This window comes from Triturus cristatus, chromosome 5_1 (genome assembly GCF_964204655.1).
Source record: "Triturus cristatus chromosome 5_1, aTriCri1.1, whole genome shotgun sequence".
Lineage (NCBI taxonomy): Eukaryota > Metazoa > Chordata > Amphibia > Caudata > Salamandridae > Triturus > Triturus cristatus.
In genome coordinates, this window is record NC_140587.1 from 282,199,429 (window position 1) to 282,226,290 (window position 26,862).

Genomic DNA, 26,862 nt, shown 5'->3' on the forward strand with positions numbered 1-26,862 from the left:
ATAGGCCTAGGCCTAGGGAATCGCTGGGGCTACACTACACTAGCGTTAGTTAGGAAGTGGGAGGCCCACGGGATTCGTGTGCAGAGTGGAAACACTCACGCGTAATGCGTAAAAGTCAATAGCAATAGTACGGTTTAGAAAACGGTAGATTTAGGACACTTCCGGAGTAGCTAGGAAGTTGAGACTTGAAAACTAGACACTAGGATAGTCACTATCCTGATGAGCACCGGAGTACCCAAGTTACCTAGCCCACAGGCTGCGGGTGCATAGGGGTGAAGATGCGTCGTTTTCGTCGTCGACTCCTATGGATGCCTGAAGAAAGATGCTGACAGGCAGTCAGTGAAGAGTGTCCGGTGGATCCCAAGGCTGGGATCTAGAAGAGAAGAAACCTGCAAGCAGAAGGGACAGAGTCAAGGTCACTAGCCAGTGACCACGTGGAACCAGGAAGGAACCAGGCGATGTCGTGAAGATTGCAGGTGAAGGTGAAGCTTGTCGCTGCAGCCAGGAGGACCAGGAAGCGTCGAGGACGACCAGGACCAGGAGGCGAGCTGTCCCACGAAGGCTCTTGCTGTCGGCGGCGTCGAAGTTGGACTAGGACTCACCAAGCCTTGGCAAGCGGAACCCACGAAGAACAAAGGACTTGCTTCTGGTGCAGACCAGGAAGGTCTGGGGTGCTTCTTCTTTGCAGAGAAGCGGGAGCCAGTCTGGAGGAGCCAAACCAGCGCAGAAGATTTCAGGGTGCGTCGTCACAGAGGCCACTAGCCAGCGGGCAAGCAACCGGACAGACGCGGCAAGCAGGAAAATGCTGAAGGGCCCCACGCAGGACTCGTGGAGTGTGGGGGGCTGATCTTCGGTGCAGATGGTGCTTGGGATTGGGGCTTCTCAATCCCCGGTGCACAACTTCGAGGGTACCTCAGAAGCTGCGCTGTAAGTTACTAGCCACTTTTCCCAGGTAGCCGGTCCCACGTCGCTCGTCGCCTCCACGGATCTCAGCTCTGCTGCAGATGTGGATGAGGGTCGGAGAAGTCTGGAAGTCAAGGCTCTGGTCGGGCTCTGCAGTCGGTTCCTCGTAGAACGGTCGCAAAGCAAAGGGTAGTCTCTTGATGGTGCCTGTTTGCACAGGGTAGCCACTCCTTGGCTACAAGGGAGATTCTTCAGTCTTCTTCTTTCGTCGAATGTCGAAGGTCCAGAGTTTCTGTTCAGTTTTGCAGGTTCAGGATAATCTAAAGTCTTGAGGCCCAACTCCCACTCTTATACTAATCTGGGGGGCTGGGATACCTGCTAGGTCACGCCTTATGGGTGGGACCTGGGAGGGGGTGGTTACACCCACTTCCCTTTGTCCAGTTTCGCGCCAGAGCTGGGGCTGGTGTGCCCCAGCACCGGTTTGAACTGGACTATGCATGGGACACCTTGTGTGCCCCAGGCATGTCTCATTCCTTTCAGCCCACCCTGCCCCAATACACTAAAGGCTGTCTGGGGAGGTGCTAGCACCTCCCCAAGCAGGAAACCTATTGTCCAGGCCTCCCTGGCTGGGATCACTCCCAGCAGCAGGAGGTCAGACTTGTGTCTGTGGCAGCAGCATCCATTTTGTGATGCTAAGGGTTTGGTTAGAGTTAAACAGCAAAGTAGGATTTTAACATGTCTCTCCCTCTAGAAGGGAGGGATAATATCCTCATCACCAGAAATGGTATGGGGGTATTATTCCAAAGTGTTAGACACCTTACACAACATGTTTTGATAAAGCCAAACCATAGTTACCGTAACCGTTTAAGATTATAAGGCACTTTAAGAGTATATGGTAGGCTATATCATAGAACAGCTATAAGGACATGGTTCCGAAAGCTGCATACAGGCTCAGCTCATGCTAGAGCACCATCTCACATGTTACCAAGCACTCTGCCTCCAGGATTGTTAAGGCCTGCCATAGGACTGACTGATAGGTACACATGTGTCTATATATAAGGGTAGATATAGGCATACTATATCTAAGCAAGGGGTGATTACACAACCTTGCCCCAGCTGAGTGATCAGCCAGTTGTGTCTGATTGGAAGGCCAGACCAGGGGTGGCATAATACATGCTGCAGCCCCTGGGAGGCCTAGGGTACACCTATGCCCTGGGTACCTAGGGTACACTGTACAGGGTCCAATAAGGTGATCCTTACCAATTGGTTATGTACCTAGGGTACATGGAGTCCATTTTAAAGAGAGAGCAGACAGCCTGAGACCCTGAATGGCAGGATCTCAGGCCAACTAAGTCGAAAAACCAGCTAGACACTAGGCAAAAAGTTGGGGGTAACCATAGTCAGATATCCACCTTCCTACACAACCCCCCCCCCCCAAACGAAAGGAGATAAGGCTGGCCTTGACAAGGTAAGCCTCTATTGCCTAAGTGGCCATATAAGGAAGAACCAGCACTGGCATGGTTACCCCCTGTCTCATGGTCCACTAAGCAATCCCTCATCCTAAAGGTATCATAGGGTCTCCACCATAGGGAATCTCTACCTTGGGTGTGTCTTTGCAAAGTAAAAGGCTGGTGTTGAGATGGAGTACTGAAGTGAGTGTCCTCAAAGTGAGGCCTCAGCTTCCTCCAATCATCCTCCACCATGGATGCCTTTCTTTCTTTCACTGAGTTGCACTGTGCTCTCAGGGTCAGCCTCTGGCTACCTAAAGCTGGAGGCTGGGTCCCTTTTGTGGGCTTACTGGAGGGACAGGTCAGGTTTGGGGCCCTAAGGTCCCAGGTTTGCCTGTGCCCAACAGAATCCCTCTGGGGGAGGTCCCTAACTACCTGTAAAGGGGATCCCTCAAGAATGTTTTTACCCATCACCTGGCTAGGGCTACTAGCCAGGCAATCCTCATTCTTTTGATGGGGGGGTTCTTGTGGACAGGGGCCCTCTTGGGGTCCACTGGCCTCCCTGACCTCTGCAGCCCTGGGCTGACTGAGGCAGGGTAGAGAGAGGCAGGCTACCTGCACCAGACTGGGTCCCACCTTGGGAGGGGCCACTGACATCAGAGGCTCTGCCAGGCCAGGCCTGGCTACCTCTGGGGCAGTTCCTTCACAAGGGGTGAGGTCAGATCCCTGAGGAGGCTGACCTTTTCCTAATGTCTGGGGAGAGGGAGACTTTTCTTCCTCCCCACTACTCTCTGTTTGTGTGGAGTGATCCATAGTTTCAGGCTTCACTACACCTAAGTCAGTCTGAGTATGGGCTGAGACCATTACAGCCTTGCCAACCTTTTCAGGGAGGCACTCAGTTTGAGTTTGAGCTGTGACTGTCACAGCTCTGCCAGTCTCTACAGGGAAGTCTGTCTTTGCCTGGGCTGTGGCTACCACTGCCCTTCCAACCTTTTCAGGGAGCAAATCTACTTGGACAGGGGTTGTGGCTGGCACAACCCCACTACCCTTTTGTGAAAGGCCTACCATTTTAGAATGGGTGTCTTGTTCAACTCCAGCCCAAGCTGAGAGTTCTAAGTCATTCCCCAGTAAGCAGTCCACAGGCAAGGTTGGAGACACTGCCACCCTTTTGGGGCCAGTGACACCTCCCCAGCTGAGACACACCTCTGCCATGGGATGACTGTTCTGGTTGCCATCAATGTTAGTTACCTGGTATGAGAAACCAGGCAAAAGCTGCTCAGAGGGAACTAGCCTATGGGCCACCATAGTGATGCTAGCTCCAGTGTCTCTGTAGGCCTCAGCTTTTCTACCATTGATGTAGGGTTCCTGTCTGTACCTACCCAAAGTGTTGGGACAGGCAGTGAAGTTGGCAAACCCCATGCCACCATCACAGACAAGAGTAGCTGCTGTAGGGGAATTGGCTAAGCCAGAGTCCCCCTGTGTTCCCCAAGAAAACCCAACCAAATTTTTGGGGGCACTCCCACCACCTGGGGGATTACTGCTGACAGTAATAGGTGGTGTGACAGGAGTAGTTGGAGGAACAGTTTTGTTTTTAGCCTGTGGGCAACTGCTGTCAGTTTTCCAATGCCCAGGAGTTTTACACACATGGCAGTAAGGCTTTTTAACTGTGGTAGAGGAGGGAGCTTGGGACCCACCACCCTGTGTGGAGTTTTGGGGCCCTGAGGAAGATTTCTCTTTTGTTTTATCCCCACCCTTCTCTTGAGGCTTGGTGGTATCTTTCTTTTGGTCACCACCCTGATTTTTAGGCCTAATCCTGGTCCTGACCCATTTATCTGCCCTCTTTCCCAATTCTTGGGGAGAGGTCAAATTTGAGTCTACCAGATGTTGATGGAGAAGCTGGTTCTGACAATTACTAAGGATCTGCTCCCTCATAATCAAGTTGTACAATCCTGTATAGTCCTGCACCTTGCTGCCATTTACCCAACCTTCCAAAGCCTTAGTGGCACAATCCACAAAATCAGACCAGTCCTGTGTCTGTGTCTTCTGGGTGTCTCTGAACAACAACCTATATTGCTCAGTGGTTAAGCCAAACCCATCTATCAGAGCACTCTTCAGGACTTTGTAATTGTTTGCATCCTCATCACTGACTGTGAGGAGCTTGTCTCTACCTTTGTCAGAAAAGGAGAGCCACAAGATAGCTGCCCACTGACTCTGGGGAACCTGCTGTACTTTGCAGGCCCTCTCCAAAGCAGTCATCCATTTGTGGATGTCATCCCCATTCTGATATGGGGGGACTATCTTGCTTAGGTTTCTATGGTCATAAGACCTATCCCTATCTCTAGGAATGTTGCTGCCACCAGTGGGTTCTGACCCACACAATTTTTGCTCTCTAGCCAGAGCAAGCTTCTCTTTGGCAAGGGCAAGTTCTTCCCTCTGAATCCTCAGATTAGCTTCCCTCATTCTGGCTTCATGCTCCTTTCTCTCAGGGGAAGTCATTCCCCTGTGAGAGGAAGCATTAGAGATGTTAGAGACATGGGAGTGGATGGATTCCCTTGAAGGGGATCTGTCTCTCCTGCTTCTCTGTGTAAGCCTACTTGGGGGTCTGTATGGGGGGACCCCATGCAAACTCCCATGTAAGCTTAGGTTAGCCTGGCTAAGTCTTCCTACTTGGCCCTGGCTGTCTACCTCTTCATCTGAAGTCCCATCTGACTCCTCTGTGGTGGGTAGACCCTCCTCTGTACCTAGGGTACCTGCCTGAGATGCCCTAAGAGTATCATACTCCTCTAGGAGTTGTCTTAACTGAAGGAGGGTAGGGTTTGCACCCTGTTTTATTCCTCTGGAGGTACACAAGTGTCTCATCTCCTGGAATGTTAAGGTATCATATCTAGAGGGGGTCTTTTGCAGACCTGATCCTCCTGAGAGAGCATCTACTTGATCTCCTCTCAGAGACATGATCTAGTGAGGGTGTGGTGTGTGCACCTACCTACACTAGTTGTTTCTACTAAACCTCTCTAGTAGTTGTAGTCAGGGTGTGTTACTCCCTTCAACCTACAACTACTAAGTCCAGTAGGACTTAAGTATTATAATCTATGTTATATGTACCTAGACAATATCTGTGTGATTTTTCAATTTAGTATCTCAAGATTACAATGGTATTACAACAGCAAGCTCAGATCCCACCGCTGCCACCAATGTGAGAAGTTGGCCTGATGTATGATGTCACTAGTTCTAGTGTACACCTTATATCAGTCCAAATACCCTTATGGTGATTGGTTGTAAAGTCAACCTTATAGACCAGCTATCCTAGTGGTAGCATGGACAAGAGCAGTCTTAGGCTAAACTCTGAATGGCATGTGAAGCCAGCTGTGATACCATATATAATCCCTTGAATACCAAATGAAAGGACACCACAACAGATATATATATAAAATAAAGTGTATTTATTCTAAGCAAACCCTCAGCACTCTTTATGAGATTAGAGGTAAGTACAACACAGTCTTATTAATGCATACAGTAAGTCACACAGGTAAGTAATACAGTTAGGCCCTAGGGGCCACGCAAACCATATACTAAGTAAGTGGTATAAGAACCACTGTCACGGAAATAGAATAGGCCTAGGCCTAGGGAATCGCTGGGGCTACACTACACTAGCGTTAGTTAGGAAGTGGGAGGCCCACAGGATTCGTGTGCAGAGTGGAAACACTCACGCGTAATGCGTAAAAGTCAATAGCAATAGTACAGTTTAGAAAACTGTAGATTTAGGACACTTCCGGAGTAGCTAGGAAGTTGAGACTTGAAAACTAGACACTAGGATAGTCACTATCCTGATGAGCACCGGAGTACCCAAGTTACCTAGCCCACAGGCTGCGGGTGCATAGGGGTGAAGATGCGTCGTTTTCGTCGTCGACTCCTATGGATGCCTGAAGAAAGATGCTGACAGGCTGTCAGTGAAGAGTGTCCGGTGGATCCCAAGGCTGGGATCTAGAAGAGAAGAAACCTGCAAGCAGAAGGGACGGAGTCAAGGTCACTAGCCAGTGACCATGTGGAACCAGGAAGGAACCAGGCGATGTCGTGAAGATTGCAGGTGAAGGTGAAGCTTGTCGCTGCAGCCAGGAGGACCAGGAAGCGTCGAGGACGACCAGGACCAGGAGGCGAGCTGTCCCACGAAGGCTCTTGCTGTCGGCGGCGTCGAAGTTGGACTAGGACTCACCAAGCCTTGGCAAGCGGAACCCACGAAGAACGAAGGACTTGCTTCTGGTGCAGACCAGGAAGGTCTGGGGTGCTTCTTCTTTGCAGAGAAGCGGGAGCCAGTCTGGAGGAGCCAAACCAGCGCAGAAGATTTCAGGGTGCGTCGTCACAGAGGCCACTAGCCAGCGGGCAAGCAACCGGACAGACGCGGCAAGCAGGAAAATGCTGAAGGGCCCCACGCAGGACTCGTGGAGTGTGGGGGGCTGATCTTCGGTGCAGATGGTGCTTGGGGTTGGGGCTTCTCAATCCCCGGTGCACAACTTCGAGGGTACCTCAGAAGCTGCGCTGTAAGTTACTAGCCACTTTTCCCAGGTAGCCGGTCCCACGTCGCTCGTCACCTCCACGGATCTCAGCTCTGCTGCAGATGTGGATGAGGGTCGGAGAAGTCTGGAAGTCAAGGCTCTAGTCGGGCTCTGCAGTCGGTTCCTCGTAGAATGGTCGCAAAGCAAAGGGTAGTCTCTTGATGGTGCCTGTTTGCACAGGGTAGCCACTCCTTGGCTACAAGGGAGATTCTTCAGTCTTCTTCTTTCGTCGAATGTCGAAGGTCCAGAGTTTCTGTTCAGTTTTGCAGGTTCAGGAAAATCTAAAGTCTTGAGGCCCAACTCCCACTCTTTTACTAATCTGGGGGGCTGGGATACCTGCTAGGTCACGCCTTATGGGTGGGACCTGGGAGGGGGTGGTTACACCCACTTCCCTTTGTCCAGTTTCGCGCCAGAGCTGGGGCTGGTGTGCCCCAGCACCGGTTTGAACTGGACTATGCATGGGACACCTTGTGTGCCCCAGGCATGTCTCATTCCTTTCAGCCCACCCTGCCCCAATACACTAAAGGCTGTCTGGGGAGGTGCTAGCACCTCCCCAAGCAGGAAACCTATTGTCCAGGCCTCCCTGGCTGGGATCACTCCCAGCAGCAGGAGGTCAGACTTGTGTCTGTGGCAGCAGCATCCATTTTGTGATGCTGAGGCTTTGGTTAGAGTTAAACAGCAAAGTTGGATTTTAACATGTCTCTCCCTCTAGAAGGGAGGGATAATATCCTCATCACCAGAAATGGTATGGGGGTATTATTCCAAAGTGTTAGACACCTTACACGACATGTTTTGATAAAGCCAAACCATAGTTACCATAACCGTTTAAGATTATAAGGCACTTTAAGAGTATATGGTAGGCTATATCATAGAACAGCTATAAGGACATGGTTCCGAAAGCTGCAGACAGGCTCAGCTCATGCTAGAGCACCATCTCACATGTTACCAAGCACTCTGCCTCCAGGATTGTTAAGGCCTGCCATAGGAGTGACTGATAGGTACACATGTGTCTATATATAAGGGTAGATATAGGCATACTATATCTAAGCAAGGGGTGATTACACAACCTTGCCCCAGCTGAGTGATCAGCCAGTTGTGTCTGATTGGAAGGCCAGACCAGGGGTGGCATAATACATGCTGCAGCCCCTGGGAGGCCTAGGGTACACCTATGCCCTGGGTACCTAGGGTACACTGTACAGGGTCCAATAAGGTGATCCTTACCAATTGGTTATGTACCTAGGGTACATGGAGTCCATTTTAAAGAGAGAGCAGACAGCCTGAGACCCTGAATGGCAGGATCTCAGGCCAACTAAGTCGAAAAACCAGCTAGACACTAGGCAAAAAGTTGGGGGTAACCATAGTCAGATATCCACCTTCCTACAATGAAGAACACCTATAGCTTTGAATCGGTCCTTGACAATGTTTACCCTGTAGTAATTAGGAAGCTCTATTTGCAATGGAGGCACGGGTACTTGCCAATTCGTGCACTTACTAGTCTTTGGTCTGTGTCGACACCCAGTATTTGCCCGGCATGTGGGGTAAGCGATGAAACCGAACTGCATATTATATTTTTTTGTCCGGGCTATACTGAGGCGCGCAGGAAATGGATCATTCCCGCTTGTAGGAATATGGGTTTCATCAGGTGCCACGAAGCCTTTAGAATTCTCAAGAGTGAAATGGCTGTTCACATTGTGTTTGCTGTGGCCAAATTTCTGGGGGCTTTATGGCACAAGCGGAAACGGTATTTAAAAATGTTATCATGATTCATCTTGCACTGTGCTAAATGGCATATGATTTCATGTAATCAGCAGATATCTAGCTGTGTGGCTGAACCAATGTTATATTCCCTTTTATCCCCTTTTATTACTAATTTTAATACCAAATGTATGGTTTTTAAATGCTTTTATACTCATCTTATGTACTTTTATGGATATTTCTCCGAAATAAAGTTTTCTTGAATTGAATTGATTATGTTATGTTATTGTTTTAAAAGTAACTATCGTGGATGTATACTTTTTCATGTTCATATCCTAAATTAAGCAAGTACTCTGCACTTTGGTCTCTTTGCACTTTTTTGTGTAATCCCAAGGATTTTATTATATTTTAATGAAATGATCTACTAACAGTTTGAGATTGAGCTGCTATTTTGATATTAGCTACAATGCACTTAAAAACCTAATGCTTTGTTAAATGGATTACGGTATAGCTAATCTTTTGTATTACTTTCTTTTAGGAAGTTAATTGTAATATGACCATGTGTTTTTGATTTTTGATTGTTTCTTTTAAACCTGAAATGTAATGTTTATGCTTTGTTGCTTCTTGATATCCCAAAAAGTACTTGTTGGTTGATTGTCTTACTCATAGTTAGTAAGGGTAGGGACATTAACATCAATAGCAGAAAAGCTCTAAAAAAAATAATGAGATAGTTTGTGTATGACCAGAACTATAGAATGGAAACAACAGAGTGGATGGACCTTGTGGTGGGTCTGCCTAAAGTCATAAATTTTCCAAAGGCAAATGTTTTTTTCCAGATGGGGTAGAGTACACTTAATCCAGAACAACATTTCAGTTTTTAAAAGTTCAAAAATTTCGCATGGTAATAGAATCAAGAAAGTTCTTTTGATCCTCATGGTAGAAAAGTGCAAATTTGGAAAAATTACATTAAGCATTTGGGGCATATGCTTACTGAGGAGACGGTTGAAATCCAGGGAGGTATTGGTTAATTCTATAAATAGGATGGGACACTCTGCTAAACTATTGTCACTTTAAAGGCTTCAAGTGATAATGGACATGAAGTTATTGGATTTGTTAGGGTATTAAAGCTCCATTTCATGGAGATGTTAATCACTCTGTCGGTTATTACCCATTCACTCTAGAATGTTTTTTGTGGTCTTTTGTCCTACATGGATCTACATTAGAGAGTCACAGTTTCTTCCTAACACATGAGAAATGTCTTTGTTCATTTTGAGTGAAACATTGCAGTGGAAGTTTTTTTTTCACTTTGGAAGTGTCAAAATATTCAACCTTTGTCTGGAAACCATGTTGGGCATAAATAGCTTTAAAGTAAATCCAGTAATACTTTACATACAATAAATGCAAACAAACATCTTTGCGCCTGATTCACAAACTGCATTTTGTAGTACAGTGGTACTCATTACTTTGTACAAAATGCAGTTCACAACCCTGTCAATCGAAATCTCCAACTCCATCTCTTCTGTCTTTTCTTGGGAAGATCTCCTTCGTAAGTTTACTACTTAGTAGAAAATGTGTGAGAAGCAGGAGGAATGGCAGAAATTGGAGAATATCTACTACAAATTGGGAGGAGTTTAGGGAAGAGACAGAGGGGTTTAAGCAAGGCTAAGTAGAGGCTTAGGGAAGGATGGACACTCACTCACAAAAGAGTAAACCCACTGCTATTCACAATCTGCACTTCTAAAGTTACGATAGCTAAAAATAGCCAAAAACCATAGTACATGTACTCTAGCTCAGACCTGAAGTATGTTCAGCACCACACATGCCCTACCACTGGTACTGCAGCATACCCCTACAGAATAAAACAGAGGCAGGGACTTAAAACAGAACTCCCTAGAAAATAGTATTAAAATAAATGATATTTTAATGGATAGTTCTAATTGCAGATTCCTCACTTTTAGACTATTCCCCAAGTGCCCGAATGGAACCAGAAAGTTTTCATAGCAGTGCTCACACGTGCTGCTATGTGGTGCCATGAGGCCCTGAGTTGATTTTGTGCTGCCATATATATATATATATATATATATATATATATATATATATATATATATATATATTACCTACTGGCGGTCGCCAGTAGGTAGTTATAGTTAGGACCCTGTTTCCATAGGAAAACCGCAACATTCTATTTTGAATAACTTTGGCGCCGGTCGACGAATCCTCGCGAAATTTTCAAAATAGGTGGGGCGCTATGCTCCGCTCCTACCCTGAAAGTCTCGGGGGGATTCGTCAAGCGGGGGCTGAGATAAAAGGGGGGTCCCAAAACGTGTTTTTCCCATGCATTTTTCCATAGGACCTTTAGACACAGCTACAGCCCGAACGGCTGAACAGAGTTCCTTGAAATTTGGCAGAGAGGTAGTCTACAGGTCAAGGAAGTGCCTTTTGTAGGTTTGGTGTAAATCTGTTCAGTAGATTCTGAGAAAATAGCCTTTAAATCAATATATATATCTGAGCCAGCTTACGGTGCGCTTACGGTGCGCTTACCGTACGCGTACGGTGACGTGCGCGAGCGCGATTCTGATTGGCTGTTAGATCTTAGTAAACATTCGAATCGGTCGAAACCAGGAAGCGGCGGCCGCCATTTTCTCTCTCGCACTCTGAGTGGGGATTAAAAAACAAAGGACAAAAACATGTAACGGGGCTGTTTAGACAGCTCCTAAGCACCTAGCCATGTTGGGGGAGTCCCCAAAGATCCCCCAAGGCCAAAAACGGAATTTTAATTTTTTCGATAATTTCGCCGATTACGCTTACCGTACGCGTACGGTAAAACGTTTTTAAAAAAAAAAATTATCCATAGTCTCCCCACCCCATGTGCAAATGGTGCCCGAAGGGCACCATTTGTGCATGGCATATCACACATGTGAAAAATTAAAATATTACCTTTCACAACGAAGCGCATCATATGTCCTCCATGTGCACACGGTGTGCGAAGCGCATCGTGCGTACATGGCCCATCTAGCGTAACGTGGGCACGCGGTGCACGTAGCGCACCGCGTGCCCACCGTGCGTGCACGGCACTAACTGCGTAAAGTGGGCGCGCGGTGCGCAAAGCGCACCGCGTGCTCACTGTGCGCGCACGGTGCGCGAAGCGCACCGTGCGCGCACGGAACGAACTGCGTTAAGTGGGCGCGCACGCCACGAATGGCGTAAAGTAACTTAGCATTTAAAAAACCGTACAAATTCACTGAAAAAACCATAGGTTTCACACACGTTATAGTTAGGAATTAGCATTTAAAAAACCTCGCAAATTCACTGAAAAAACCATAGGTTTCACACATGTTATAGTTAGCGGAAATTTTACTGATAAAAAACCAACGAAATTCCCCCGTTATAGTTAGTGCAGGCAACTATAACTCACGCGACCGCAATCTTCTGCTGATGACATATGTGTCTTTATGAAAAAAAAATATTTGTAATATATGTATAGCTAAAAATTAATGGAAGAAGACATGGGCAAATAAGTGTCTAAATACAGTATTAGCATCAGCAGAGGATTGCGGTCGCGTGAGTTATAGTTGCCTGCACTAACTATAACGGGGGAATTTCATTGGTTTTTTATCAGTAAAATTTCCGCTAACTATAACATGTGTGAAACCTATGGTTTTTTCAGTGATATATATATATATATATATATAAATAATATATATATATATATATATATATATATATATATATATATATATATATATATATATATGTGTCACCCTTGTGCACCAACATCAGTTCAACCAACATGGTCTTTAGGTCGCTCCTCGTAGTTTGCTTACCAGGTCGATATTCCCACGCTCTCTCGGACATTGCCAGCATGATGTTGCCAGAGGTCTCTGAAGAATTTAGGACCTCCCTAACTCAAACCATTCAAGATGGTCAGGAAACATCCAAATACGTAATGTGTGCTGACCTTGATACTACAGATTGCTTTGGGAGCAATCAGCACTAGTTTAGTTCTCTGTCGCCAGGTGTGGATGTGGTCCACAGGTGTTTTAGGACATTTGCAGGCATCCCATATACATATGCCTTCAGTTGGATCCCACATATCTGGTCAAAAATCTGACTCCTGACAGACAGTGTACCCACCGGTTTTGGCCTTTCCAAGGTTGCATCGAAGGGTCGGCATACAGACAGCTCTCTCTCTCCCTATCACTCTTCTCCTCCCTCTCCCTCTACCTCTCCCTCTACCTCTCCCTCCCCCCTCTCCCCCTTCTGCTACCGCTATCTCTACCTCTTCCTCTCCCACCCCCTCCCTTCCCACCCATTTGTGCATACTCTACCTCTCCCTCCCCCCCTCCATCCCTCCCCACCTACTGGTGCTGATTCATAATATAAACACCAGTCATAAACAGTACACATATGGTTTTTACTCATAGCATCTGCATTGTGAGTGGGTCTGTCAAGGGAAAAGGCTATAAAGGCAAGTGAGGCTATATGGATTTTGATTCAAGAGTGACACCGGTACTGTACTGAAGTCAATTGCTATCAGATGTGCAAATATAACTAAATACCTGTTACTTTGCTTTTAAATAATAATACAATAATGAAAATACCAGAGGATAACAACGAAATAACGACAAAACAAGAGCTGAGAAAATGAAAAAAATGGGACCTCAACCATATGGTAATGGACACAATCTCTTCCCACAGCTTTTACAAACATTATTAGGAATAAAAGTCTGATAGATGAAGTCGTTGAGGAGACATATGAGGAACAGGAGAGTACTAACCGGATACCCTGTCATGCTTGAGAGGTGTGAAAACACAGTCACGTATGTTGTACACATATTTGCAAATCACTGTGGGCCTGGTTCACAAAGGTAAACTTACACATTGGTGTAAGTTCACAACTGTTTGGTTATTCACAAAGGGATTTACAAGTAGTATCTTTACAAGGGCAGCGTCTCCACCCATAAAAAGATAGGACAATCTCTCCATTGGCCCCTTTCTAGCGAGAGCTCTGGCCAGCTGAAATGGCAATTGTGTTTTTAGGTCTCGCGAGCCAAAGGCTCGTAAGAGACATTTTATAACTGGGTTTTTCAAAGTGCTGCCGTGGCCTAAAGCTACAGTGCACGTGAACGTGCACGCGCGCAGCCGCCAATCACTGCTGCGCGCGCACCACTCACGTGCTTGCCACACAGCGCTCCCGTCCAAGCGATCGCGATCACTTTCGCTTTGATCGCGATCGCTATTACTTTCGTTTTCGGCCGCGCGGAAACCTCCATTCTAATGCTTACTGTGAATAGGCTGAGGCTATCTTGCCATTTCTTTTGAACATGCACTGAGTGTGCATGTGTCTGCAGTCTTTCGCATGCACCAGCCCCCGTTCCTACCATCACCTTACTGCCAGTGCTGCTTGGCCTCTTCCCGCCCAGTTGCTTTCCCCATTCCTATCCCGGGTACTCTGTGGCTCAAAAGAGTGAGCTTTCCGTTGCTTCCGAGGGCTTTGGCACAACATTAAGGCTGGCTGTGAAGTGTCATCCCCTTACTGGAATGTCACCCGTTGCTTAGCACCCTCCCCCCCGAACCCTTTTAAACAAACAATTCATCTTCAGTTGTTAATGTTCAGTTGTGTGATTTATAAAAGAAGCGGTGAAAGATACCATCCTGCGTACGTCCAGTAAGTCACAATGACGCAGGCATCGCTTGATCACTGCGCAGCATTTGTGGTTGTTCTTCTAATGGGCATTTGAACAGCAGCGTTGAGAGCGCAATCACGACTCCAAAATGTGCGTTTGTTAAAGAAACGTCACGTTAAGGTTGATGACTGGCACGCTCACAAAATAACTGTGAAAGAGTTGTAAATTGTAATCTTGCACCATGGACACTGCAGGGCTTAAGCCTTTCACTGAACAGGTCACGCGTCTTTTATTGTATACACGACCCATATTGTAATGCACTACTCGAGTTCAACAAGTCAATTTTGCCATCAAGCCCTGGCAATTGGCATTTGTTTTTCGTTTAACATTTTTTTCACATAAATGTTTCATCTTACACATACGTTTCTTAGAAAGTTTATGGCAGGTATGTAGTGTTATGTGGTAGCTGTGAGAACATTTAATCACTTTCATAGCAAATGTATCATCTTATTCTTTACATGTTCGCATCAACTATCAAAACCCGTTGTAACTGTTCCGGGTTTCTTACCAAGTGAGTTTTCATGTTAGCGGATATTTCATTCACTTTATCTTCAAGTTGTTATTTGCAATGTTACTTTGGTGGTTTCATTGCCAGAGCAGGCCATTTAGGAGCTGGGGAACCTGGTTCGAGTCTCGGCGTGGGCTCACCATCCTGTGATTCTGGGCAAATCAATTTATATGCCTACCAAAAACGACTGTGTAAAGTGACTGGAGCTCATATAAAGCGCTCCAATGAGTTAGCGCTATATGTCAAACTGCAAAATAAATACTTTGAATGGAAATCCCCTTGCTTCTTAGGGGATGGGGTGGTGGGGGTGTCTGGTCTGTCTTTTATGCTTATCATGGTGATGTCTTTCGCATGGGTGTGGCTTATTTATTTAAGCGCGGACGCAAATGTAGGCACATTGCTCGTACTGTTGCAGCAGCACTCCATTCCGGGTCACGTCGCGTTCAGGTAATCCATGTTCACTTTACACATATTAATTTTACGGGCTTGGGACAATCTGGTAACCAAGTATTTTAGATTTGGTTTATGCTTCTGTCATTTTGCTGGTTAGCTGGTGATACGATCTCCACTGCCGTTGCTTTTCAACATTAGTGGGTTTTGACCAACAGCAGCTGGCATTGGTTTTCTAGCACAGAACATGTTGGTGGGTGGTTTAAGTGGTTGCATGGGGGTGCAGCTTAATCAGGGTTTTATTCTTGAAGGTTAGTTACTGACAGCGTTTGGTTTATGCAGTTGAGCCTGGACAGATTCTTCTGTTTCCTCCTTCAATAAAAGTGCGCGTTGTAAGTTATGTTAGACACGTTTGATGTCTACAACGCACTGGGTTCTGTGGTCACGTTCTTTCGGCTTTTTGAATGGCTGCAGATATGTTGTCCACTTAATCTCCCCTGCACACTGCTTGCGCTATAATCAACAGCTCGGGCCGAGTCAGGTGCATGACACAAACCCATTGAAAACTGCTTTATTCCTTTAACTGTTCAGCAAATGTTCCTTTATCCATCTACGTGTAAGCGTTGGACCTAATTGCTTACCTGGCATGGATGGCATGTCAGTGCACACCAGCTATTGTTGTAACAGCATTATAGCAAATTTGTAATTACATGAACACAGTTTGCAAGAAAGCATTGCCTTTCTCAATAAACATGTCATAACATTTTAGCAGCCTTTCAGTAACTTATATTGCACAACTGCTCACCAAGCTACAACTTAGAACAACAAGCATTGGCATAGCCAATAGGTCTCGCCTTTGGGACCATATAAGTGTTTAGCCATGCAACAGTTACATAACTAAATACTTATAAGGTCCCAAAGGCGAGACCTATTGGCTATGCCAATGCTTGTTTTATTTGCTGTTCTGCTTGCTATTTTTGCAACATACACGTTATACTGGAGGGTTTCTCAATGTGTTGTAACTGTTTATCGGAGGTATATGCCCAAAATTCCATCAGAGGACTAAGTGTTATTTTTTGGATAAAAATTGTACCGAATCCAAGCTATTGCCAAGGAAAAGGGACTTTATTTGAGATGATGGCGTGTGGACCGATCAGACGTTGCAAATGGCATTGGAGGAGGTGATGGAAGACGAATGTATGGTGTTGATAATATTGATGAGAAGAGGGGATTTGGAGCTCATTAAAATGTAATTCTGGACGTTCCTAGTTTTCAAAGCATATTTTAAAAGATGACAGCAGGCAGGGCGGACGTGTAAGGACTGTCCTAGGTAAGTCCAAAATGATCAGATCCATGGCCATATGTAAAGGTATCCAAATAATATAACTTTGCATACAGTCATTCTAAATGGAACGCATGGACTAGGCTCAAATAGATCGATATTGACCAGTTGTTCTATAGCAACATGAGAATTTATGGTACAGATACAATTGCTGTACCCTTTCTAGGGACGTCTGCTTTTATTGTGTTTCATCAGAGAAATGTTCAAACAGGCGTGATTGGTTTCAGGAACAGCTGCTTGTCCTGTTGTAGCTCGCTTTGCCCTGGCAGCCATTCAAAGATCATTCAGAAATTAGCAGCGTGGGTCATGTACTGTGTCCTGAAAGGCACTGACAACTTGTACAGTAAAAGCACTCTTGGCAGGGATCACTAGAAGTCACTGTAGCAGTGATTCCACTCTTTGTGTGCGTGATGGATAAGGAAACAAATGTCACAAACACAAGAGGTGATGAAAGATGTTTCTTCTACTATAAGCTAACAAATAAAAGCATTATCGCAAACTAAACAGCCTGTATGCTTAATGGAGGTTACTTTGGAAGTATCCAAGGGTTACTCTTATATGAAATCAAATGCACATTTCAAAGAACGTTCATGCAAATATAATAAAACAGTTTGTATCCCAACATGGGTTCAAAAAATGTATCTTTCACAGACACAGTAGAGCAAATGTGTGAGAAAGAATAAGTAGAAAATGGGCATGCAACACCAAAATTAAAGGATATTTGAGCAAACAAGAGCAAACCAAAAAATATGTTTTTTCTGTTAGATACTGTACAGTGACTTATTAGTAATGTTTACTCTAAAGAATGTTTAGGATGCTGTTTTGGGAGGTGTGTATTATTTCCCGTTCTTAATATGTTGGAACAAACTCCTAAATATTGGGACCATATATATGTAGGTGGTGGGAGGAAATGAAGGGAGGGGCATTTGCAAGGGCGTGGATAGTGGAGCACCACAAATGTGCTTTGTTAGTCATCTCTCCATAAACCTTAGGTAATTTTCAAGAACTTATAAATTGGTAGACCAAATTTGAAAAAGGGGACAAGGTTTGCTGTGAAAAAATACAGAAAAGTTTTTGCATGCATATGAACTGTCAATGCTTTGGAATCCACGAATCCTAATAAATATTTTTTATTGAAAACAGTTGAGTCCACGGGCTAAAGAAAGGGTTTAGGAGCTCAACAATTTTTCCCGATTGATTTTAGTATTTTTGAGTTTGCGTATGCAAAGTCATTTTCTTTGCATTCTTGGACCCCGGAATTCAACAGACACATTGACAGATAAAGGTAATCTTTATTTTTGCCCATAGAGAGTTTTTTTTTTTTTTTTTTTTTAAATATTTTTATTGGCATTTTTGGTACATAACCACACACAGAATAAAACATCCGAACAGACAGGTCAGTATCGAGCACCATCCCCACCTCGTCCACCCTCCACCCCCACCCCTCTCTCAGCACACCAGAAGTCCATTTCGGGCCTATGCCGCGATTGACATCAGCGTCTTTAATACAAGCAATTGTCCGTGCCCTAGGGCTGTGGATGTCCTCCACGTACCATGTTTGCCCCCTCCAGTGCATCACCCCCCTAGAGTCCCCCCTCCAGGCCGTGATATCTCCGCCATTTGGACCACACCCTGGTGAATTTCTTGGGGCATCCTCTCGCCTTATACGTGACCCTTTCCGCCGCCATATAGATGTCAAGACCCCTCCTCCACTCCTCCAGACGGGGAGGCGAGGGCGCCCCCCAGTATTTAGCTACGTCTCTCTTTGCCACCACCAGCGCCAGTACAAGGAAAATCAGCAGCGGGCGGGGGAGTTGCCCATAGAGAGTTGAGTCAGTTCTTTACATCTACCTCTTTCACATTTTGGAGACTGAGAAATTGTCCAGTTCAGACATTTGTAGACTGTACTTTTAAAATGTTGTCCACTAATTATAAAATATTTAGGATCAGTGCATACTAGAACATCTAACATGTATGTTTGCATTGGATGCTTGAATTAGTAGGTTTATATAGTGTTAACCTAGTAACAGAACAATGCACGCAATAATATTCTGAGGTTGGAGGTAGAGACTTTGGCTGACAGACAGCAGATGTGGGGGATGGGAAAGGGTCAGGTGGCAAATGAGGTTGGAGGGACAAATTCACTTGGAAGGGTTGGAATAGGAACATGCTGATCCTGAATGACTCAGTTCTGAAAATGATGAGGTATTGTCTACAGAAAAGGGTCTTGCGCTCCTACGTGAAGTGGAAGATGGATGGACCCTCACAGTTTAGTACTGGGATTGATCCCACTCTCTGTGGGTGCAGCAGGGGGTGGGTTTTTGTCTCCTTGTCTGCAGATGCTCTTGCTGCAGTTTCTTCAGAGACCTTATGATGTCTTGATTTGGAATGGATGGTACTGTGAGGTACCAGGTACCAGAATAGACAGCTATGAATATAATATAGCTTTATTTTAAATGGAGGTGTATTGGCAGTTAGACGCAGTGGATACAGTAGATCGCCGGTATTATGTTGTCAAATTTCAGTCCTTTGATGAGGTGAGCTACAATATGAAGGAAGCTTATCATGGATGTGGGGAGCGGGGTGTTCACTAATGCCGTGGAGTAGAGTATTTCTTCTGTTAATGTCAGACAAGAACTTGCACGTTAGGAAAAGTTTAACTCTGCAATGTAGGGGAAGATGATGCCACGTGGGATTGGTTTTGTGTGAAATTAGTGTTTTTAAGCTGGCATAGCTTTCGATATGGAACGTTAGAGACTTGAAGCAACTGTTACTATTGTTGAGTTGAGGTGTGATGTCTTCCAAGTCTGTTTTGTTTTAGGCTAATTTCAATCATGAGATATTTGATGGCATTTCAACGAGAGCAAATCTATTTTGCTCAGATTCAGTTTGAGGTAGAACTTGGACATCCAGGCATGGATAGTTATGAGGTAGACCTTGAGCTGTGTGTTGCACAGTTTAATGTGATTTTCAAGTATGTGAATTTTTTAAATTCCTTTTGTTTTGCTGGTGACAGAGTCCTTGGACTTTCCCTAGTCTGTGGACCTATGTATCCTCCAGAATTTGCAAACCTTATCGCATATTCTTAATGCCTCAAAAATCTTGAAAGTGTCTGGAATAAAATTCACATGTTCTGATAAACAGTGCTGTTACATAATTTGCACTACACACCAAATATGATTTGTGAAAGTTACTCGTAGATGTGGATTGCGAGCATTTATGTAGCTGAAGTCCGGCCAAACCCATCTAGCAATGTGGAGTGTTGATTCTTGAGAACACTCTTCAGGTGTGACGAAAAGGTTTTGTAAACAAGCATTTACAATGCAACGGTCTCGGCATTGTTAGAGTTAGAGCTATTGGCATTGCTCGTGACAATGCCGTTTCTTTAAATGTTTTAAAAACAAAAAGATAAACAAAAATAATGTCATGAGCAATGCCAATAGCTCTAACTTTACCAATGCCGAGACCATTGCATTGTAAATGCTTGTCTTTAAATCCCCCAGAATTTAAATGGTACTCTCAAATCTAGTGGTAAATTTTCACACGTCTAAATGTACGTTTCAAAATTGTTTCTTTGTGACTCAGACCAGTGGTTGTTACAAAAGGTAGAAATATGAGCAGCCTTTGCTGTGCCTTGCATCGATCTCCCTGTATGACAACGGTTTTATCATTATGCGGCTCCTATCCTCTGGTGAGGGCGTAGTGACGCCATTGTCAGGGGTCGTCTCCTCTGAATATGAACTTTCTAAGAGCACACGCCCACTGTTCTCGATTACAGTTCGCTTGGGTACGTTATAGCACGCTTGGGTAGGTTGTAACACGCACATGTTCAATACCGGTATTAATATTCATACCGCTTTATTTGTATAAATATGGGCGGCCTGGGACACAATTCTAAAAATCCAAGAACTGTTTTTTTTTTGGATACAAAGCCATTGCTTTCAGTTGTCTGGGAAACCCGTCTCAGGCCACACAGGGATGCTTCCCGCCCATATAAATTCTTGCAGATTACCTATCAATGAATCCCACTATACAAAGTAAAATATGAATTGGGGGATACCCCCAAAACGCGAAATCGTAATTGTTACCCGACAGTTTGTGAGAAAATAATTATTGAGAGTGAAAAAAAGCATGAATTACTTTACGAAAACATTAAGTGGCAGAGTGAACAGTCCTCTGGACACATCTGTGAAAGTGATGCCTTCCGCACAGAGCGGGTCCCCAGCGCGGCCTCTGAGAATGGCGATAAAGGCATGCTACAGCCATTTGCATTTCTTTAGCGCTTATTTTCACATGCAAATTCGAACGTTTTCACAGGTTCTGGGCTGAATGAAGCCCCCCGGCAGCAACCTTACAGCTTAACCCGGGCATTATGTTTTAACGAAAGTGTTTGTTTAAGCAATTACAAACGCCGCCACATTGATATTCACCGTGTCCCTCCTCCAGCTTCAGAAAACACAAGCCAGCCCGCCGACCCTCCCCCCTCTGCTGTCCCTTCAGCACAGCGATATGACAACAACAACACATCCAACAATGGACATCCTACAAGGTGACAGTGAAAGCTCGAAACGCAAGGTACGTGTCCAGAGCGTAACCTGACGTACAGTACGCAAGAGGAAAAGGGGAGTGGCCTATGAGCTCATCCATCACCCCGCATGTTAACCTGTTAACAGGGGGTAATCCCCCAGAGCCACGTTTCCTCAAAGAAAATGACGTCAAAATGATATATCTCTCTTTTCATGTCTAGTCTGACAACTGGAGTCTTCAGGTAACACAATAGGGCAGGCCGTTTCAAAAAGCCATCTTGTCTCTTCAGTCAATGGACAGAGGAGCAATTTCGGTATCAATTATATTGACATGGCACCGTCCTTGGTAGTACATCTGACTGCTTAACAATACACTTAATTGCATTTTAACACTGCGTCATGCATACACTGTAACCCAACTAGTATCTGTTACCGAGCGAGGCTGTGACAGGCCTATCGGTTTGCAATATGATGCCACTACAAAGTGACGGCGATTAAATAAAACTGCCGCTTCTCATGGAGGCGGAAGTCTCCTTACCGTGACCCCATCTCCGTCTTCATTTTCTACCCACACAGGTCGCAGAGCTTAAACAGGCATTTACAATGCAATGGTCTCAGCATTGGTAAAGTTAGAGCTATTGGCATTGCTCATGACATTATTTTTGTTTATGTTTTTGTTTTTAAAACATTTAAAGAAACGGCATTGTCATGAGCAATGCCAATAGCTCTAACTTTAACAATGCAGAGACCGTTGCATTGTAAATGCTTGTATCATAGTAGGTTTGGGCTTAAACAGCCCAGTCAGCAAAGGACAGTGCGATAAAAATCCAGAGCTTGTTTATGATGCCGCACGTTTGGTAGGGGTTACATACCTGTTTACCGACGGAAATAAGACGGGGTTACTCACATTTTCCTTTTAAATAAAATGGATTAAACAATACAGAACATGTGCAGGTCACTGCAGAGAAGCATGAGATTCCACTTACTGAGGCCGGCATCGAGGACCTAGGTTGCGCACAGGTCCGTGGTGGTCACCCGGCAGAGCAGCCCCATGTCACCCCTAGATTCTGCCCGGGCCGCCCTCTGGGATAGAGTGAACCCAGAGACTCGAAGCACCATCCCGGGCGGTCGCTAAGGACTCTTTGCAGGTGTAACCAAGGGACGGCGAGCCTTAGGAGCCAAATTACACAAAACGGGTGACGTATAAGGAGGACTCAAATAAAGCATCCGACCTGACGGAGACCGCGGCCATCTTGGAATGGGAAAGCTCTCCGATGAAAGGAGGGCGAGGAGATACGAGTAAAGGCTTAGAGGCGTTGATACATTTTACGTTCCTTTGTTTAATTGACTTCATGAAATGTAGAATTACGGATAAAATGTTTCAATGATGTGGCGGAGTCAATTAAGAAGGCCATGGCCGGGGGCCCATAGCTGCAAAGTTCAGACAAGCATGTGTGCTTTAGTGTGACATTTCCGTGGTTTCAAAGCTTTTCCTTAATATCTCGTGCCGAGTTAAAATATGACTCATGAGGTCTTGGGCCATCCCACAATATCCGACACTGCGCATTAAGTATGCCTGTAACTTGATGGGGGAGAGGGCCAGAGGTGCGGCGTCTGTGACAGGAAAGTGATGCCTCCTTTAACAAAGAAAAACAAGGAGATCAGGTGAGGGAGCAACGCCGGGACACCACCGCCTTTCTCCGAGGCACAGCAGAAAATGCCTCGGAGAAAGGGAGCGTCCTTTTCGGATTTGGGGGCGTGTTTTGCTGTTGTCTCCTCCCTGAGACTTCTCGCAAAAAACACGCCCCCCCGATCCGAAAAGGATGGGGCATAATCGGAGTGACTGGACCTCTTCTCCAGTGGCTGGCCAGCATTTAAGAGGCCAGCCAATGGAGAACAGGAGAGAAGAGGGGCGGGTGCAAGCCCCTCTTCTTAAAGTCATTAAATCTCGCGAGCGAGACTGCGCAAGCGCAGCCATCGCTAGCCGAGACCTAAAAAAGGCTGATTCTCCATGTTTGGTGGACTTGTCAGTGGACTATTAAAGCTGACAGAGAACCAGTGATGGGTCGTTAGTGTAGCGTCCTCCCCAGCCCGGGTATATTCAACTGATCTCACCACACAAGGAGCTTGATATTACACGTCTTTATTCTTCAGCGTGTAACCATTAACTGAATATTCTGCATCAAGAATTATATCACCCACACCCACGCACTTACGTCAATGTTTTCTCTCTGGATTCACATGTGGATCAGTCTCACTTCTGACATCTGGAGTTGGCAAATGTCGAGGCAGGTGCTTGAAATTCAAAGAATCTCGCGTAATGGACTTTCCAGATGGTGAGCAGTCACCATGTGTCCTTTAGTAGTCACAATCCTCAGTGGATCAGCATCAAAAGGAGCATCAGACTTGGGTTTTCGTTTCTGCCTGATGATAACTTAGTCTCCTCTTTTGAACACAGTTCTCTGTGGTGAGAAGTTTATCAATGTAAATAGATCTTTCAGTGGTCCCTTATGGCAATTTGGCTCATATGGTTCTCCCAAACATTAAGAGGCAGGGTTTTTACCCATGGTAGAGTGGGGAGTTGACCTGTTTCCACGTAGCGTAGACTGAAGCACTGATTAGAGTTCAAGCTTTTCCAGCGCAGAACGCTGGACAGTCTCCTTGAGGGTGCTCATAAATCTCTCGACAAAACCACTCATCTGTAACCATAGAGGTGTGCTTTTTTTGTGCTTGCCATTTAGATGAGTGAGAACATTTTAAGTTCTTGACTGTTGACAGGCGGGCTATTGTCAGATTTCAAAATCAAAGGAATACCCCATGTTGTAAAAATACTTTCTAATCTCAAAATGACTGTCATGAGTAGGTGATGTCAGATTTTCCACAAGGTGAAAACAGGAATATTCATCAACCATCACTAGTAGATGATGTCCATTGTAAAGGGGTCCAAACAAATCAATTGCAGTGCTTAGACAGATCATACATGTTTAACAGATGCAGGGTTGTTTTGGATGACAATCAGTTGCACAAATGACATGCCCATAACTCCTTTTCAACTCTTTCATCATCAAGGCGAGGTAAAGTAGAGATCATGTAGTAGCAACAACTCCACGATGTCCTTCATGGGCCAGTTCAATATGATGATGCCTTCTGGAGTAGCTTTCAGATTTTCCTGTGCATTTTTTAATTTCTAATATTCAAGGTTATCATGAAGAGGTGAAGTATATTTTTACTCCTCTTGACGAGTAATAATGGCTTTGAGTATTAGCAAATCTTTGTTGGTGCTCATGGCAGCAATGATTTGTTCCACTGATATGGCAGCAGGGGTACTGGATTTCACAATGAAGTTAACAGAAGCATCCGTCATTTTAACAATAGTGCCATGACACCATATTGGTACATGTGAGAAGTAGTCAGCAGGGTTTTGATCTTTTTCTGGTCGAAGCACAATTGTAGAATCATTGTCCTGCAATCACAACCTCTACCCCTCAATGCGAGGCAGTGTCTTGGCTTTAGGATTGCCGAAAATGGTGAGCAATGTTTGGTGGTCGGTGACAACTGTGAAATGCTTTCCATACAAGAACAAATGAAAATGCTTACAAGCGCACACCCCAGCAATGCTTTCTTTTGTTCCAGGTTGTAAATAGGCACGTTTCGTTGATGACAATCTTTGGCCAGCATGAGCCCCAATGTGTCTTGGGACATTGGGATTTCCAGTGTACTGGACAAGGATGGCACCAAGCCCCACTGGCATTGCATCAACAACATCCTCTGTCTGCAAATTTGGATCAAAGGACGCCATTTCAGTGGTATTCTCAATTGCATGCTTGATTTTCTTGAAGCTTTGTTCACATTCACGTGACCATCAAAATGGAACATTTTGTTTTGTTAAGTCTCTCAATGGGGCACTTACAGTGGCAAAGTTGCGAAAATACCTTGAACAGTAACTGCCCATACCGAGGAAGGATCGCAGCATAGTTACATCTTGTGGGGTAAAGTGGATGACAAGGCTTGTACTTTATTTGGATCCAGAGTCATTCCCCTTCAGAAAAGATATGACCAAAGAACTTGAGTTTGGTTTTATGAAACTCACAGTTTTCTGCATTTAAAGTGAAACCTACATCCGCAAGTATATGACACACTTGTGTAAGAGCTTTATTATGTTCCTTTCATGGGGCCCCAAAAACTACTATGTCATCGCTGTAATTGAAAGCATATGTATTGTGCGACAAATTACATCCTGAAAGAGTTCTGCAGCTGATGACACTCCAAAACGTAGGGCCCGATGTAGATCTCCTGTTGTTCCTCTGAGGCGGAGTTTACATCTAAGCCATCAAGCTGATGGAATCCCGGCCATCGTATTTGGATGTGTGATGACTAAATCGCCGTCCGCGTCGACAGAGTGTTTTCCCTTGTGGAAAAAATAAAATGATGTCAACGCGTCAGACTTTCTCTGCTGTCTAACATTACTCTATCACCATCTGGGTGGCGGGATTGAACCAAGCCTATTTAGATTTCACAGTTGTGCTGGCAGTGTACTAGTTGGGTATTGCAGACGGAGTGATTCCGTTGCTAGATGCGTTCAACATTGGACTATTCCTGTGGCTTTTGGATGGATGCTAGCATCACACACCTGATGTGTTTTGCCTAATTGTGTTCACCTGCATTCCACACTATAAGACATACTCCATTTCAGACCATGATCCTTTGCCATTCCATGGCACCACAACAGTTTCAATCTGAACCTTTGCCAGTTAAGTCAGTTTACATTTTTTTTGCTTTCTTTGTTTCTTGACCCTTATTTCTTCTCTCGTTTATTTCTTATAGGTAATAACAGTCTTTTAATTTTTGTTATGTTTTTGATAATCACAGGGAGGAGAAATCCCAGTTTTAGAGGGTGAGAATTGGAAATCATGGTGGGTGAAATTATTAGAGTAGAGTCGCAATTGTTTGGAGCACAAGTACAAAATACAACCATATCTCAGGCAAATGTAGGCCAGAATATTTAAGTGAATGCTTTAGCAAACATCCTGCACACACAGGAGGAAATTAGGAACAGGTTGAACGACCTGTGGGGGAAAGTGTGTTCCTTGGCCTTCAAGCGCCACTTGCAGGCCCAGAGGCTGGTCGTGGTTCTCCCAGCCCCCATTACAACTTTTTCCCTGGGAGGAGAAGGGCTTGCAGATCCTACATCCTGAAGGCTTGACAGGAATCCCTGGCGGAGGAAAGACTGGTAAGTTACACATTTGAATGTGTCGCTAAACCTAATTTTCTTTTTTGATTTTCAAATAGCTGTTGCTAATGTGTTTTGCACCTTTTGGAAACATGCAAACATATTTATATGTTAATCAATTCTTTTGTTGTCTTGTTTGTTTGTTTGAATGTATTTTGTTGTGCAGAGGATTACAGGTTTCAATCTCCATAACAATTCATATAATGTAATGTTGCTTGTAAGTGATTTTTACACCAAAGAACATATTGCATTTTTGTTTTTTTATATTGGAAATGTCTGTTCTTTTTAACAGCATTATTTCTCTAGGTATGTTTAACTTAAAAATATGCAAGTGTTGTCAATGTTTAAGTGACATTTCTATGAATACAATGTTGCCTTGCTTTTATTTAGTGAAAATCATATTGCAATGTTATCTTGCCCATTCTCTCTTTCCTATCACATTTTAACATAGGTCAAAGTGTTATGTAGTGGTCAATTTCTATATCATGCTATGTTATGAAATGTTTTTGTCTTTAATTTAGTATGTTGTCCTATCCCTGTTATTTGATTACATTGATGTTATTTGTTTCACAAATTAAAGTTT